This window comes from Dermacentor albipictus, chromosome 1 (assembly GCF_038994185.2).
Source record: "Dermacentor albipictus isolate Rhodes 1998 colony chromosome 1, USDA_Dalb.pri_finalv2, whole genome shotgun sequence".
Taxonomy (NCBI): domain Eukaryota; kingdom Metazoa; phylum Arthropoda; class Arachnida; order Ixodida; family Ixodidae; genus Dermacentor; species Dermacentor albipictus.
In genome coordinates, this window is record NC_091821.1 from 472,465,293 (window position 1) to 472,479,954 (window position 14,662).

Sequence of the window (14,662 nt, forward strand, 5' to 3'; positions counted from 1 at the left end):
GAAGCGGTTTCACGTCATTTTGGAACCAGAGCCGATCACACACTGAACACAAACTTCCAAACGGATTGTCTGTAAACTGTCGCCGGAAAGCATTTGTTGCACCCTGACTGTTTGCGAGCCTTTGTTTGCGTTTGGCCTCGGCCTCGGCCGCGCGAACGGTAGAGTCTTCTCTGCGACGGCGATGAGCTTCTGCTTCAGCCTCGCTTACTGCTGGTTGCTCTCGACGGCGGCGATGAGCCTCCGCTTCGGCGGTGCGAACGGCAGGGTCTTCTCGGCGGCGGCGATGAGCTTCTGCTTCAGCCTCGCTTACTGCTGGTTGCTCTCGACGGCGGCGATGAGCCTCCGCTTCGGCGGCGCGAACTGCAGGGTCTTCTCGGCGGCGGCGATGAGCTTCTGCTTCAGCCTCGCTTACTGCTGGTTGCTCTCGACGGCGGCGATGAGCCTCCGCTTCGGCGGCGCGAACGGCAGGGTCTTCTCGGCGGCGGCGCTTAGCCTCTGCTTCGGCGACGCGTACTCCTGGATCATCTCGACGGCGGCGACGGTAAGCTTCTGCTTCGGCGGCACGCACCTCTGGATTCTGACGGCGACGGCGCTGGGCCTCTGCTCTGGCAGCTCCTTTAGCAGCAGCAGCAGCAGCAGCAGCAGACGGAGGACTTCCATCGGTCGTCTCGCTCATGGCTCAGAAAGAACTGGCAGATAATTTCGCAGTGGCGAACGGCAGCGGCAATTTCGGCTCGGGCGGTGCACATATACAGATCCGCCGCCACCGATCTGGCTCTCTGATTGCCACCGCACAGGGGTTGCATTGGAGGAGGAGCGAAGAAAGGAATTAAGTTCGAGCCGGCGCTTTGACAACCGGAGACTCGCAGGAAGAGGGGGGAGGGGGGCGGCGTGTACACCCAGCGGCAAACGATGGGGGCAGAAGCGCGCGCAGCAAGCGGACAACACGATAAAGGGAGGAGGGAAGAGATAGCAGCGACTGACTGATGCCGCTGACGCCGATAGTGAGTCAACCCCAGCTGCGGAGTTGGTTTCAGGGACAACGCCGCCGATGCCGACACAAACAATATGATACCCTCGCTTCCGCAGCGCTAAGAACCAGGTCTAGCCGTGGGAAGGTGGTCACGTATTCGTCGACGTGCCGGGGCCTACGTGAAATAACCGGCGCGTCGGCAACTGAAGAGCACCCTATCCGCCACACAAGAACAGGGGGGGGGGGAACCTTTCCTCCTCTTTCTGCATGGCGGCGACGGTGTTCTATGCAGTCACGTTATCTTGACTCTCTAGCGGCGTCAGCGGCATCCAGCGGTATCAGTCGGTCGCTGCTAGCGCTGGGGGGATGAAAGGGGGGCGGAGCTGGTTACGAGGCCGACGACAACGCCGACGACGACGCGAAACCCAGGAACGGACGCCAAAGAGCTGCGCTCTAAAATTACCGACGATTACGTTACTTCCTAATGCGAAATTTGAGCGCAGCAAAATAGCCACCGCACAGGGCGAACGGCAGCGGCAATTTCGGCTCGGGCGGTGCACATATACAGATCCGCCGCCACCGATCTGGCTCTCTGATTGCCACCGCACAGGGGTTGCATTGGAGGAGGAGCGAAGAAAGGAATTAAGTTCGAGCCGGCGCTTTGACAACCGGAGACTCGCAGGAAGAGGGGGGAGGGGGGCGGCGTGTACACCCAGCGGCAAACGATGGGGGCAGAAGCGCGCGCAGAAAGCGGACAACACGATAAAGGGAGGAGGGAAGAGATAGCAGCGACTGACTGATGCCGCTGACGCCGATAGTGAGTCAACCCCAGCTGCGGAGTTGGTTTCAGGGACAACGCCGCCGATGCCGACACAAACAATATGATACCCTCGCTTCCGCAGCGCTAAGAACCAGGTCTAGCCGTGGGAAGGTGGTCACGTATTCGTCGACGTGCCGGGGCCTACGTGAAATAACCGGCGCGTCGGCAACTGAAGAGCACCCTATCCGCCACACAAGAACAGGGGGGGGGGGACCCTTTCCTCTTTCTGCATGGCGGCGACGGTGTTCTATGCAGTCACGTTATCTTGACTCTCTAGCGGCGTCAGCGGCATCCAGCGGTATCAGTCGGTCGCTGCTAGCGCTGGGGGGATGAAAGGGGGGCGGAGCTGGTTACGAGGCCGACGACAACGCCGACGACGACGCGAAACCCAGGAACGGACGCCAAAGAGCTGCGCTCTAAACAAAAGCTCTCTCCCTTGCGTAGAGTGGGGCGAACGTAGGACAATGGAGAGTGGGATTTACACTGGTGCATGATGCCTTCGCACGCACCTGACGGACAAATCTTTTCATTCTGACGAGCGTGACGATTTGGCACATCGAGTCTGAGGCGCTTGACATCCGTTCTATTAATCTCCGCACACAGTGAACCGTAACGCCGCGTGCGTTGCGCCATGTATGCCGTCGACGACGTACTGTCGGGCTGCTGCCGGAGAGGTCCAGGCTGCGTTGCAAGCTTGTAGGAGGCGTAGCTTGTCGTAAATATAGGTGACGATGTCTTCTGTTGCGGCTTGCACACCTCGGAAGAGCTGCTCTCGGAGAGCTGCAAATGCGGATGTCAAAGCTGCGTCTCAAGACATGTTTGCTTCCATGGAAGCGATGCCAGATCTCAGCAACTCCTCGAAGACTCCCTTCTGCGATGGATTTCTTGGTAGACTGTGGCCAAGACTGTTTTGCGGCAACCAAGTCGATGGTGCAGATTCAAGTGGTGGGGTCGTCTTTAAACCCGCGAAACCCTGGAATTGCCATCTCAGAGAGTAAGTGCTGCCTACCCAATGCAGGAAGTAGAGCTGCTTACCATGTTGTTCAACTGTTGCGTCAGCATGGACAAGGCCCGGACAAGGTCGGCGTTGCAGTCCTGCCGAGGAGTCGCCGTAAAAGCTTGGACACCGTCCGCGGGCTGTGGTGACTGCGAGTCCGGAAGCACTCGGCCGCTTCGAAGGGTCGTAGACGGAGGTGGTTTAAGATCCGATGGCTCCGTGTTTCGCTAAGCCACTAGAGCCATACACATATATATATATACAAACACTTCCACCACACGACCGCCTTTCCACACTTGGCATACGCTTTTATCCACTTGGATACGCCTAATGGTAGCGCATTCAAGAGTAAAAAAAAAACAATGGGGGCGCCTAAGCAATAATTCTTATGACGTGTAGATGCGAGAGCGCTACTTGTCGCCGAGTTATGTCTCTGAGTTTAGTGTTGCGGTGAAATGTTGTTGAGTTTAGTGCTGCTGCGTTATGTTTCGGAGTGTAATGTTGCTGCTTATGAGGTCGCAACAACGCGAGACGACTGACCGGCCATATCTCTCAGTTGAGTTTTACTTGCGGAGTTGTCATTAGAGCAGTGTTTCACACACATTGCGTTGAGTGTTCTTTCTCGATGATACCACTTTTCAGTACCATGATACCACTTTTCCGAGCGATGACAGTACTTTTCCGAGTGGCACCACGGTGTTGAAACTACATTCCTTCATCGGGTTCGTAGGCGAACTCCACATCAGACTCTGAGAGGATGTCGTAGTCGTCGTCCGACGGCTACCTGAAGCGCGTGCATGGACTCCGGCGACGGCGTCTGCGGGTTCAATTTGATCGACGGTAGCATCGCCTCGTGATCGGAGAAGTATGTTGGTGCCTACCTTACTTCGTGTACTGTGCGTTGCATGTTCTCGAACACCAAGTAGATTCATGTGCCTCGCAAAGTGGTGATTGCACCTATTGCATAGGCGAGTCTTAAGTTGAAATCGGCACGTATCCCATCCCGCCGATGAACGTTGCATGGCGTTGAAGGTACGCCCCGATTTCAGTCTCCTGCGGCGAGCATGGACGTACCGCAGCGTAGAGCTGAATGCAGATGATTATTATTATTATTATTATTATTATTATTATTATTATTATTATTATTATTATTATTATTATTATTATTATTATTATTATTATTATTGTTGTTGTTTCAATGGCCTTTGTAACGGGAGGGTAAACTGTTACTCTGGTCCACATATGTAAATAAAAGTAGCAGAAAAAAATAAACAGAGCCAATGCATGAACGTAGCACGCACTTCGACGTCACCTATTCATTGCTCACAGTACGGCCTATTGGCGTGCTAGAGTCCACCCCTATGCGAGGCGTCGTTTAGTCACTGCCACTATCGCTGCCAGGATCCCGGTGCCCTCCCCATCTGCACGAAAACCTCTAGTGCAGTTGGGAGTGCTGCCTCCTCTTCCGGGGGTGTTTGCGAACTTGCACATCGCTTGACGATGTTTTCTACATCCTCATCTGCCTTGCCGCATGTCCTACGCAATGTACTACATCCGACAGTGGATTCGAAGCGCCTGCGGTAAGTTAGAGTGCTAAGGGCTCCTGCCCGCACCTCGAACAGGCTGCTACCGATGCTGTTGTATATTGTCTCCGGGCAGATGTCCGTCTTCCAGACTCTGCATTGCTGCAGCGTGGACTTTGACTCCAGAGCTAGGCGCCATGGCTACGTTTTTTGTTGACGTACTAGTTCCCCCGCTGCGCTGGCCCATTTGTGCACATTGTCCACCACTCGCACGGGGTCGCTAAAAAAGCCGAATTTCCGTTGAAGGAGCTTCATCCAGTGTGTGCGGACGCAGTTCGCACAGATATAATCAAACGCTTTACGTGTGAGGCATTCTCTAGCCATCAGCCAGGGTCTGCCATCACACGCAATCTCGCTACACGCTTTCCTGGCCTCAAAGCTGGACCATCAGAGGTCTCCCATGTATTGACTTCATTCGCGACCTTACCATGACAGCCCGCTCCTAAACGGCCCCCCGTTCGCTGACCTCTCTCCGGCCATTCCCGTGTCTGGGCTGTCAGACAGATAACTGCATTGGCAAAGCTAAGCGGGAGGACGTGGTACGTTTTCCATAACTCGCGAATCATGCAGAAACGGTTAAAGCCCCTGACATTTCCGGCCCGCCATTTCCGACACCCAAGTACCCATACTCTGTCGCCTGCTGTATGACTTGGCCCCCTGGAAGCGTCAGGGTGCTCGTGTCTTCCGTGGAACTGGAGAAGTCTATATCACCCCAGACAATTTTGGCGTTGAATGCAAGCCCAAGCTCCACCGCCTTGTTCGCGCAAACGTTTACGTGCGTCGGTATTTGTGTTCCCCTGTCGGCCAGTACTGCGATGTCATCGGCGAACACTCACCCGGGTAAGCTCCACTGCTGCCTACATTCTGCACTGACATACGAGTATTCGAGGGTAAAGCCCCACCCTGACATAAGCAGCTCGCGCTCTATCTGTGCTACGTATGTAATAGAGGGGACAACGGGCATCGAAATCGCAGTTTGTGAATTCCGGTACATGGTTCGCCATCTAGGGAATCACCCGCCAGGCTGAGCTTAACGAAGTGCACAGCCTCGAACTTCGAGACTGCAAGATATTCATCACTGCCGCCTGTTCCAAGGTGTGTTGCGATCTCCAGTATAGCTTACCCCCCCGCTGCCGACCAGTTGTTGCGACGCCTGGTTGTTCAACCTCGACTGGCGTTACTATTGGATAGCGTGGCGTTGTCGGCAGGCTGCAGACGTCCGTTAGACCATGGCGATCAGGCAGGGACTAGAAGACTTCTAGTGAGAAACTTGCACGGTTTATTCAATGGTTGGTGAAGAATAAGAATAGGAGAATGAAGTGAAAAAGTGCATTGCGGGGCGCTTTAAACAGGCCCACTCAAATCGCAGGCGGAGTCTTGCTCACATCAACGTTACGTGACATGCGCTGAGTCCCACGGTACTTGGCGGCGGCACCCACTTTCGCAGGACGATGTTTTCCCGAGCTTGCGTCTGCTGGTGGTAACCCGCGGGTCCTGGGGATCATGGGCAGCTGATCCCTTCTCTTTCGCGCGTCGTTGGTTCACGGAAAGGGCGTCTGGTTGTGGATGGGTGGCTGATCCATTCTCGCAGTTGACGTCTTCACGAGCGTGCCTCCGCTGGCGACAGCCCGGCGTCCTGTCTGGCTCGCGGAAGGGGTTCTTCCCTAGAGTTTGACAGTTCACGGAAAGGGTTTTCGCGCACACAGACAAAGGTGCCTGTGATCACTGCGGGGCGTCCGCCAGACCGGCATCCACTCGAGACAACCATAGCAAATTAAGAATCCATTCTTCGTTTCGCTTAGACATGCACACACACGAAGGGGCCTGTAAGTACTGCGGTACACATGCCAGACCAGTAACCACTCGAGACAACCACAGCAAATTAGGAATCCATCTTCCGTTTCGAAGAGGCATGATGGTTGAGAATCCTTTTTGCCCGGGGTGTTACATGCCAACAGTAACAGGGGGCGCAATGCGACGGTGGCACAGCGGTTAGCGCGCTCAGCTACGGAGTGCTAGTCGTGGCCCACAGGACTAAATCCTCACCGTGGCCAATTATTCTTTTTAGTTGGATAAAAATTACGTAACCTGTGTGCAAATTTTCTACCATACCACTGCTTTCTTATTACGGTGATGTTGCACAATGAGCCAAGCAATGTTAGCGCATTAAAAAAAAAGGCCGCCTCCTTATGCCGTGCAATAGCATCGGAGCGCACACCCTTTTATCGGCGCATTCACACCGCCGAGCCGCTGAGGTCACGCTGCCAAGTTGGTCGCAAATGGTCGCTTTGGCCGAAAGGCGACCGTTTCAGCTCAGTGGATCGTTGCTCAATTTCTCAGGTCCTCGGCTGGAGTCGCAAAGCTATCTGCTGGGGCAAATCGGTGGCGCAGGAGCGGAACCACTGAATACGCGGCCGGTTATTTGACGATGCGATGTCGGTGCGAGCGGATGAGAATGGCAGCAATGGCGAGACACTTATTCGGTGTGGCAATGGACAGGTCGCGTTTGGCGCCATCGATCGCCGTTAGTCTTAGTCACCAGACGCAGTATAGGTCACGTGACCTCTGTCAAACGCCGGTGTGAATGGGCCCTACGAGGGCTAGAGTTACATTACCAACCAGAGGCCAAGAAGAAAGAAAACCAAGTCCCATGTTTCTGGTATGAGATGACCACATTTGGAAACGCACAAATTTCTGTACAGGGTCTAATTTAATTGTATGAGATTACTGAATATGGGCATACCTGCCGTGGTTGCACAGTGGCTATGGTGTTGGGCTGCTGAGCACGAGGTCGCGGGATCGAATTCCGGCCATGGCGACCGCATTTCGATGGGAGCGAAATGCGAAAGCACCCGTGTGCTTAGATTTAGGTGCACGTTAAAGAACCCCAGGTGGTCGAAATTTTAGGAGTCCTCCACTACGGCGTGCCTCATAATCAGAAAGTTGTTTTGGCACGTTAAACCCCATAATTTAATTGTAACTGAATATGGGCATTGCGAATCGTGTGAGACCCATAAAAAAAGATGTCGATGAAAGGTGCCGACACTCTATAGAACATAAATAAATAAACAAACAAATAAATATGCGTGTGCCGAATCAGTACTACATATATTTTACTTATATATTGTTTGTGCTATGCGAAAAGGAGCAGCCGTCACCATTAGAGGGGGAGTGCATCTCTTTATTTGATTTTCATTTCAATGAAAAAATAAGGACCACAGTGCTGCCTTCGAGCGGCCGACGGAGAAACGTTCGTCCGGCTGTGGTTCTCAGTCATTCACGTCTGTCTTGGCAATAGAGACAATCGACATAATCGCTGCGGCGGCTGCTAGGATCCGAAAATCCTTTCTCTGGAAGTTCGTGGTGAAGCCGCATGCAATAAATCGATATCGTATAATCTGCCCAACGTCCAATTCATAAGCAGTCAATTTTTTTTCTTTTTTTTTACGTTGACAAGAGCAGTATGCTTGCTCTTACTCGTTTCGCATTGGAATGGTCGACAACGCTCTCTGAAACGCCTGTCTTTGCGAGGAGACGCTGCAACACATTCTGCGCGACGGTCCTGAATATAATGTTCAGAGACAGTCCCTGGCGTCCGTTCTAGCGCACCTTGACGAGAGACCATTGTCAGTTGCAACTATTTTCACATATCGCCGACAGAAGACATCACAGCTGAAGGCGATGAAGGGACTACTTCGGTTTATGAAGGAGACGGGCTTGGACAAGCGGCTGTGACAGTGATGTCCCGTACAGCGCAAGAGTGACAGACTGTAACTAACGATGTGTGTGCCGTGTTATGTGCTCTCTATCACTTCTCCCCATCTTTCATCGCCCCCATCGCTCTCCCATGCGTAGGGTAGCGAACCGGTTAAGCTAAGCTGGTTAGCCTCCCTGCCTCCCTTCTCCACTTTTTCCTTCCTTGCTCTCGGTGGTGCATGAAGCGAGACCGCGCGAGCGGCGCTTGTCGCCGGACCGAAATAGCGCAAGAGCGCGCGGCGGTGTTCTTCGAAAAAGACATGCGACAGCCTGGCTAGCCTTTCTTCATCAATAATACTCCAAATCGGCACGACAATTTTTAGAGCGCAGCTCTTTGGCGTCCGCTCCTGGGTTTCGCGTCGTCGTCGGCGTTGTCGTCGGCCTCGTAACCAGCTCCGTCCCCCTTTCATCCCCCCAGCGCTAGCAGCGACCGACTGATACCGCTGGATGCCGCTGACGCCGCTAGAGAGTCAAGATAACGTGACTGCATAGAACACCGTCGCCGCCATGCAGAAAGAGGAGGAAAGGGTCCCCCCCCCCCCCCCCCCCCCTGTTCTTGTGTGGCGGATAGGGTGCTCTTCAGTTGCCGACGCGCCGGTTATTTCACGTAGGCCCCGGCACGTCGACGAATACGTGACCACCTTCCCACGGCTCGACCTGGTTCTTAGCGCTGCGGAAGCGAGGGTATCATATTGTTTGTGTCGGCATCGGCGGCGTTGTCCCTGAAACCAACTCCGCAGCTGGGGTTGACTCACTATCGGCGTCAGCGGCATCAGTCAGTCGCTGCTATCTCTTCCCTCCTCCCTTTATCGTGTTGTCCGCTTGCTGCGCGCGCTTCTGCCCCCATCGTTTGCCGCTGCCGCCGCCCCCCCCCCTCTTCCTGCGAGTCTCCGGTTGTCAAAGCGCCGGCTCGAACTTAATTCCTTTCTTCGCTCCTCCTCCAATGCAACCCCTGTGCGGTGGCAATCAGAGAGCCAGATCGGTGGCGGCGGATCTGTATATGTGCACCGCCCGAGCCGAAATTTCCGCTGCCGTTCGCCCTGTGCGGTGGCAATCAGAGAGCCAGATCGGTGGCGGCGGATCTGTATATGTGCACCGCCCGAGCCGAAATTGCCGCTGCCGTTCGCCACTGCGAAATTATCTGCCAGTTCTTTCTGAGCCATGAGCGAGACAACCGATGGAAGTCCTCCGTCTGCTGCTGCTGCTGCTGCTGCTGCTAAACGAGCTGCCAGAGCAGAGGCCCAGCGCCGTCGCCGTCAGAATCCAGAGGTGCGTGCCGCCGAAGCAGAAGCTTACCGTCGCCGCCGTCGAGATGATCCAGGAGTACGCGTCGCCGAAGCAGAGGCTAAGCGCCGCCGCCGAGAAGACCCTGCCGTTCGCGCCGCCGAAGCGGAGGCTCATCGCCGCCGCCGAGAAGACCCTGCAGTTCGCGCCGCCGAAGCGGAGGCTCATCGCCGCCGTCGAGAGCAACCAGCAGTAAGCGAGGCTGAAGGACTATGATCGATCAGGTGTACCAAGTCGAACATATATCAGTCTATTTCTCCGACCACAAAGCTTCCTTCATGACTGTCAAGAACTGTTAGTGGAGTCTTTGTTAAAGGAATACGTGTGAAAAATAAAAAAAAAATTCTGTGATAGCGCATACATGTGTTGCTCGATTTCTTTGCCTCAATCTATCGAAAAGGTGAAACAGCTTATTTGCTGCGCTCAAATTTCGCATTAGGAAGTAACGTAATCGTCGGTAATTTTTTTATACCCCCGAACGCAATACGTCCGAAACCCTACCTTTCGCCGGAACTTTGAAGTTGTCACCGGGTAAACGTTTACTCTTGGGGCCGTTGGCAGGCGATGTTAACTTTCCTGTATTTATTCGTAAGTGTACCTATATGTAACGGTACACTGTCTGTATCTACAACGGTGTATCTGTAACGTTCCTGTGCTGGCACCATTTCCCACATTTCCTGCTGACTGCTTTCTCCGATGACCTTTCCATCCGTCGTCTTCGTCATTGCTTAGCGTCGCGAAGATGTTTCTGAATGGAATAAGCCAGAACTTTGGGCACTTTTAAGTGCCAGTCAGCAGACTTCATCAAATTCGTGTTGAGAGCGTGAGAAAGGGATTACGGGGGCGGCAAGAGTGAAAAAACACCTCACCTCCAAAGCATGCAGGTACCTCAGACTTATCGGTTGATCCGTCGCATTTAACACCCAAATGCAACGCCGAGGCTATCAGAGGTGCTCAGTAAATGGATTTGGATACCACCAAGAATCTCTTGCCATGCAACTAAATCTAACTACAAAAGATCGTATTACTGTGGAATAGCCACGAATTAGACAACAATAATAAACACTGGAATAGTCAGCGGTGAAAGTTTCACTTTTAAATAGTAAGGAAGCCATCCTGAAGTAATTAAAACATAATATGAGCGAGTCATAACCATCTTCGTGCTCGCTTAGCGACTTATGGCTAAAAGTTAAGTGTTTTCGGCCACGACCTGGCGGCCTAGTTCGAAATTTATTTACCAACACTTGCTCTCGTACAGCTGCGCGGCATTGCTACGCTGGCTTTTTGTCTCAATAGACTTCTTTACTAAGAGGATCACATATGCACCTCGCGCTTCACTAACTGCTTCCCCATTTTTTTTTCTTCTTCCTCCCGCTTCATCCAGGTATAGTGGCAAGGCGAAAGAATTGATACTCTAAGCGACCGTTGGTCAGAGCGGCGACATTGAGATACGTGGCGCTGTAGGAAAGAGTATACGCTGATAGCGAGAGTTCTGGGTCGTTCCCATTCCTCACTCTCGAGGAATTACGCAGGGAATTGTGACTTGGGAAGACTGACGGCTGGGCAGCTGGCACGCGAGATGGAAAGACAGAGATAGATTCACGACCGCTCGATCACCTGTTGTAGATAGCTGCATATACCTACTCCGTGTACACGGAAAGAAACCCTCCGCTACCTGGCTCTGCGCAACAGCGCCACATATCACAATTACGCCGCCGGTCACTTGCGCCGATGTTTTATTTTATTTTATATTTTTGTTCGTTGTCACTGCATGCGTCTGCTGCACCGCAGCATCACAATCGCAGCGGCCCACTTGCATGACATTGGTTATCTGAGCGCTCACTCATTCCCGATGTAGATTTGGCGCCGTCATTTAAATGTCTCATCTAAGTAAAACCAACAACTGAAAACCCTGTCGGCCCCAACGGCGTCAGTTATCGCAACGAAAGCCCCTCCCCCCCCCCCCCCCCCTATCGGAAACCGGCTCAGGTACTTTATTTCGTTCATTCATTCATTTACACTGCAGTCATTTACATTCGCGCTGCATATTGCTGCCATAGACGCCACAAGTGTCGTTTAAGTGTTAGAAGGGTAGCCTTAGAAAGTGTAACACTCTGCGGGACGGTCACCTTCTCTCAAACGCTTCTTGCTTGTTTCTGGCGGTGTTTTTAGAATAGCGTATGGAATTATGACTATACTTCCTGGCCATATTTCCGTCGGTTATTCTTTACGCTTAACAGCTGCATGGCTATGCAGCGTCAATGCTGCTTTATCTTTGCTTTTTTGCGTAAGCGGCCCTACTGATTGCAACGACCGTACACTGCACGGCTCATTGTTCTCGGTGGTCCGTATAGGGGGCTGGCGTAGTCGAAACGAATTAAACAAGGTTCCGTCAGTGATCTGCGAGAATCAATGCTGTTGCGCGCTGCTACATGCGAGGTGCTCGGTCGTTCGGCCTTCGTTGTTACGAGTTTCGATTTATAGATCGATTTATCCGTGGCAGCGGTAAGACAGGTCCTGGCTTCGCAAACCGAAGCCGAGATCTGCTATTCGAATACGTGCACACTGCAACAAAAGTTTTCGAAACAAGAACTTGCTAGAAAGTTAAATACATTCGTGGAACTTCGTGCTTCGCGGCACCACTGCCAAGCTTCCAGTTCGGCTGCGAAACGTGGTGTTCTCACGGAGAAGCTTGGTGTCGCAGACATCAGGGAAGTCAGAACTTTACTTCAGTTGCTGCCTCTCTCTCTCTGTTGCTTTTCTTTACTTCATCAAATCTCTTATCATATTCCACAGTTGCGCTATCACTTAATGCCTCCGCCATCCTACACTTGACGCATCGATCACGCCATCAAGGCCCGCATTGCGTCGTGCCGTACAAAGACCTATATCTGCACTCTTTCATTCGACGTACTTCAGATGACTGGAATCACCTTTCCGGATCAACCGCCTTCATTCAAGACGCTGTTTGTTTTCGCGAAATAGTAGCCTTCACGCCTTCTAGGCTGACCGTGTGGCCCAAGTTCTCCATAGCTTGGACCCCTATACTCCTGGTCGTGATGCTATCGAGGCCGTCCTATAGATGGTCGTCACTCCAGCTTCTTCGCGCGACTATCGTCATGCCCGTCGTCGTCATACAGTCTTCGTGATAGAGCCATCGTCCCGACATCTTCCTCCTACACTGGTCTTCGTCCCATTGTCTTCATACATCACCATGCCATGGTCGTCGTTGCGTTGTCGTCACGCATTCGCTGTCATGCATTCACATACGGTCGTCGGGACGCATTCGTGGTCCTTCCGCTGTCGTCATTCCAACTTTGTCAACCGACTCTTGTCCCGCAGTCGCCGTCATACGACTGTAGTCGTGCCGTTTGCGCCACGCTGTCGTGTTACCATCGTTATCGCTTCGGGAACGTCATCCCACTGTCGTCACACCTCCTTCGTCGTTCCGTCGACGCGATTCCTTCTCAGTCGTTCTATTGTAATCGTGTTGTCGTCGTTCAGTCGTGATCGTGCCATCGTCGTCATTGAGCCGTTGTCCGACAGTCGGTGTCATGTATGTGTCGTCATACCATGGTCGTCGTGCCGTCGCATCCGTGCCATCGTCATCGTTGCAGCTTGGTCAATCTGTCGTCGTCATACCGAGGTCGTCACACAATCGTCGTACTACACTCGTCATCATCCCGTCGTCGTGTCATCGTCACCATTTCAGAATCGTCACTTCAGTGTCGCCGTGCGGTCGTCGTCACACCGCCTTAGTCATTCCATCGACAAGATTCCTTCTCCGTCGTTCCATCGTTATCACTGCGTTGTCGTCATACAGTCGTCGTCACACCCTCGTACTCTAGGCGACTTCGGCAACCGAATGTCACAGAAATGCGGGATGATACCGGAGACCATTTATATGTCGCACACAGCCAAAGCAACGGAACTCTCAAAACGACCATTACAGATTTTAAATAAACGTGAATTCAGCAATACGATTCGCCGCTACGTTGCTCGAATGCTAACCACGTTGCCACAGACAGTCATTGCGAGATTGCAGTAATTCTTTGTCCTTATATTTATTCGATCTATGACGTTTTATAGCCTTTAGTCCTTTCCCCAGCACAGGGAAGCCAGCCGATACATACAGTGGCTAATCTCTGTCTCCCTGTCTCCCTCCCTGTCTTTCCTTATCTTTTTATTTCTCTCTCTGGTTTTTTTTTCTTTTTAAATTTCTCTCCCTCTGTTCCATTGCTTGTTATATTTTTCCATATTTTTATCTTGCCTCCGATGCCTGCATGCTCTCAAGGTCCCTTTTTGTTTCTCTCTGGTGGATTTGTTTCAATTTATGACACTTAGAATTCTCCTTCCTCACGCTACCGGATTCTTAGCGGATCCCCAACGGTGGATATCTGCCGCAATTCTGAAGTAAAGAACACTAATGAAAATTCGTCGTTCTGCTTTTAAAGGTCGATCATTTTTAACAAAATATTGCGTTATGTACTGAGACGCGTACTTGTTTACCCTTTTTCCGCTGACCGATCTTTCACCTGCTAAACGCTGTTAAAGTTGTCGCTAGGGGCAAGGTATGAGAACATTCTCGGTCGGCCTTGCGTGTTGTTTCCGAGTCCTGTGGAATCAAATTGCATGCGCAACGCGAATAGTGTTGAACTGCACATTCTGGAAGGCACGCGAGCGCTAGCGGTTACGCTGGCATATTCGACGAGTCGTGTATGAACACCTGAGGCGCTTGACCAAATAGATCAGGTTTTCGACGATCAACGCACGTGGCCGTCACTACAGTTTCGCCCAAGTGTAACTCGTTTTCGCGAGCAAAGGTTCGTCCAACAAATAGTTTTGTGACTCGTCGCCGCGGTCTAATTCTTCGCCGTTGTCCAGACAACGTGACAGTATGCGTCAATTCGCAAGTACCACGCATGTGCGCAGAAACGTATTGCCTAATGCGATTAGGAAAAAAATATATATGGTTGCTGGGAAGTTTAGAAAAGTAGAGCCCTATGCACAGCGGTCACAAGAACGTCCGAAGCCGCAAGAACGAACATCACCCGAAGCTCGCGTATCATGCCCATCATTTCCTTTGCAGCTGCACGATCGCAGCTTCGCGGTTTCCTATAGTCACGTTTGCGGGAAACGCTGCGACACAAGGAACACGAAGTTGTACTCGACCAGTACGGATGCGCGCAATGTCTCGAATCGCACTCGGCGTCGACGCTGCGCTGCATTGCTGCAAACCTCTTGGGCGA

The 14,662-nt window shown here is 52.4% G+C and overlaps 1 protein-coding gene across 1 annotated transcript in view; it reads left to right on the top strand.

Annotated features, from left to right (window-relative positions):
* Mct1 (Monocarboxylate transporter 1) overlaps positions 1–14,662 on the top strand; it is a 190,408-nt gene that overhangs the window by 40,436 nt on the left and 135,310 nt on the right. The gene's annotated exons all lie outside the window — the stretch shown is intronic.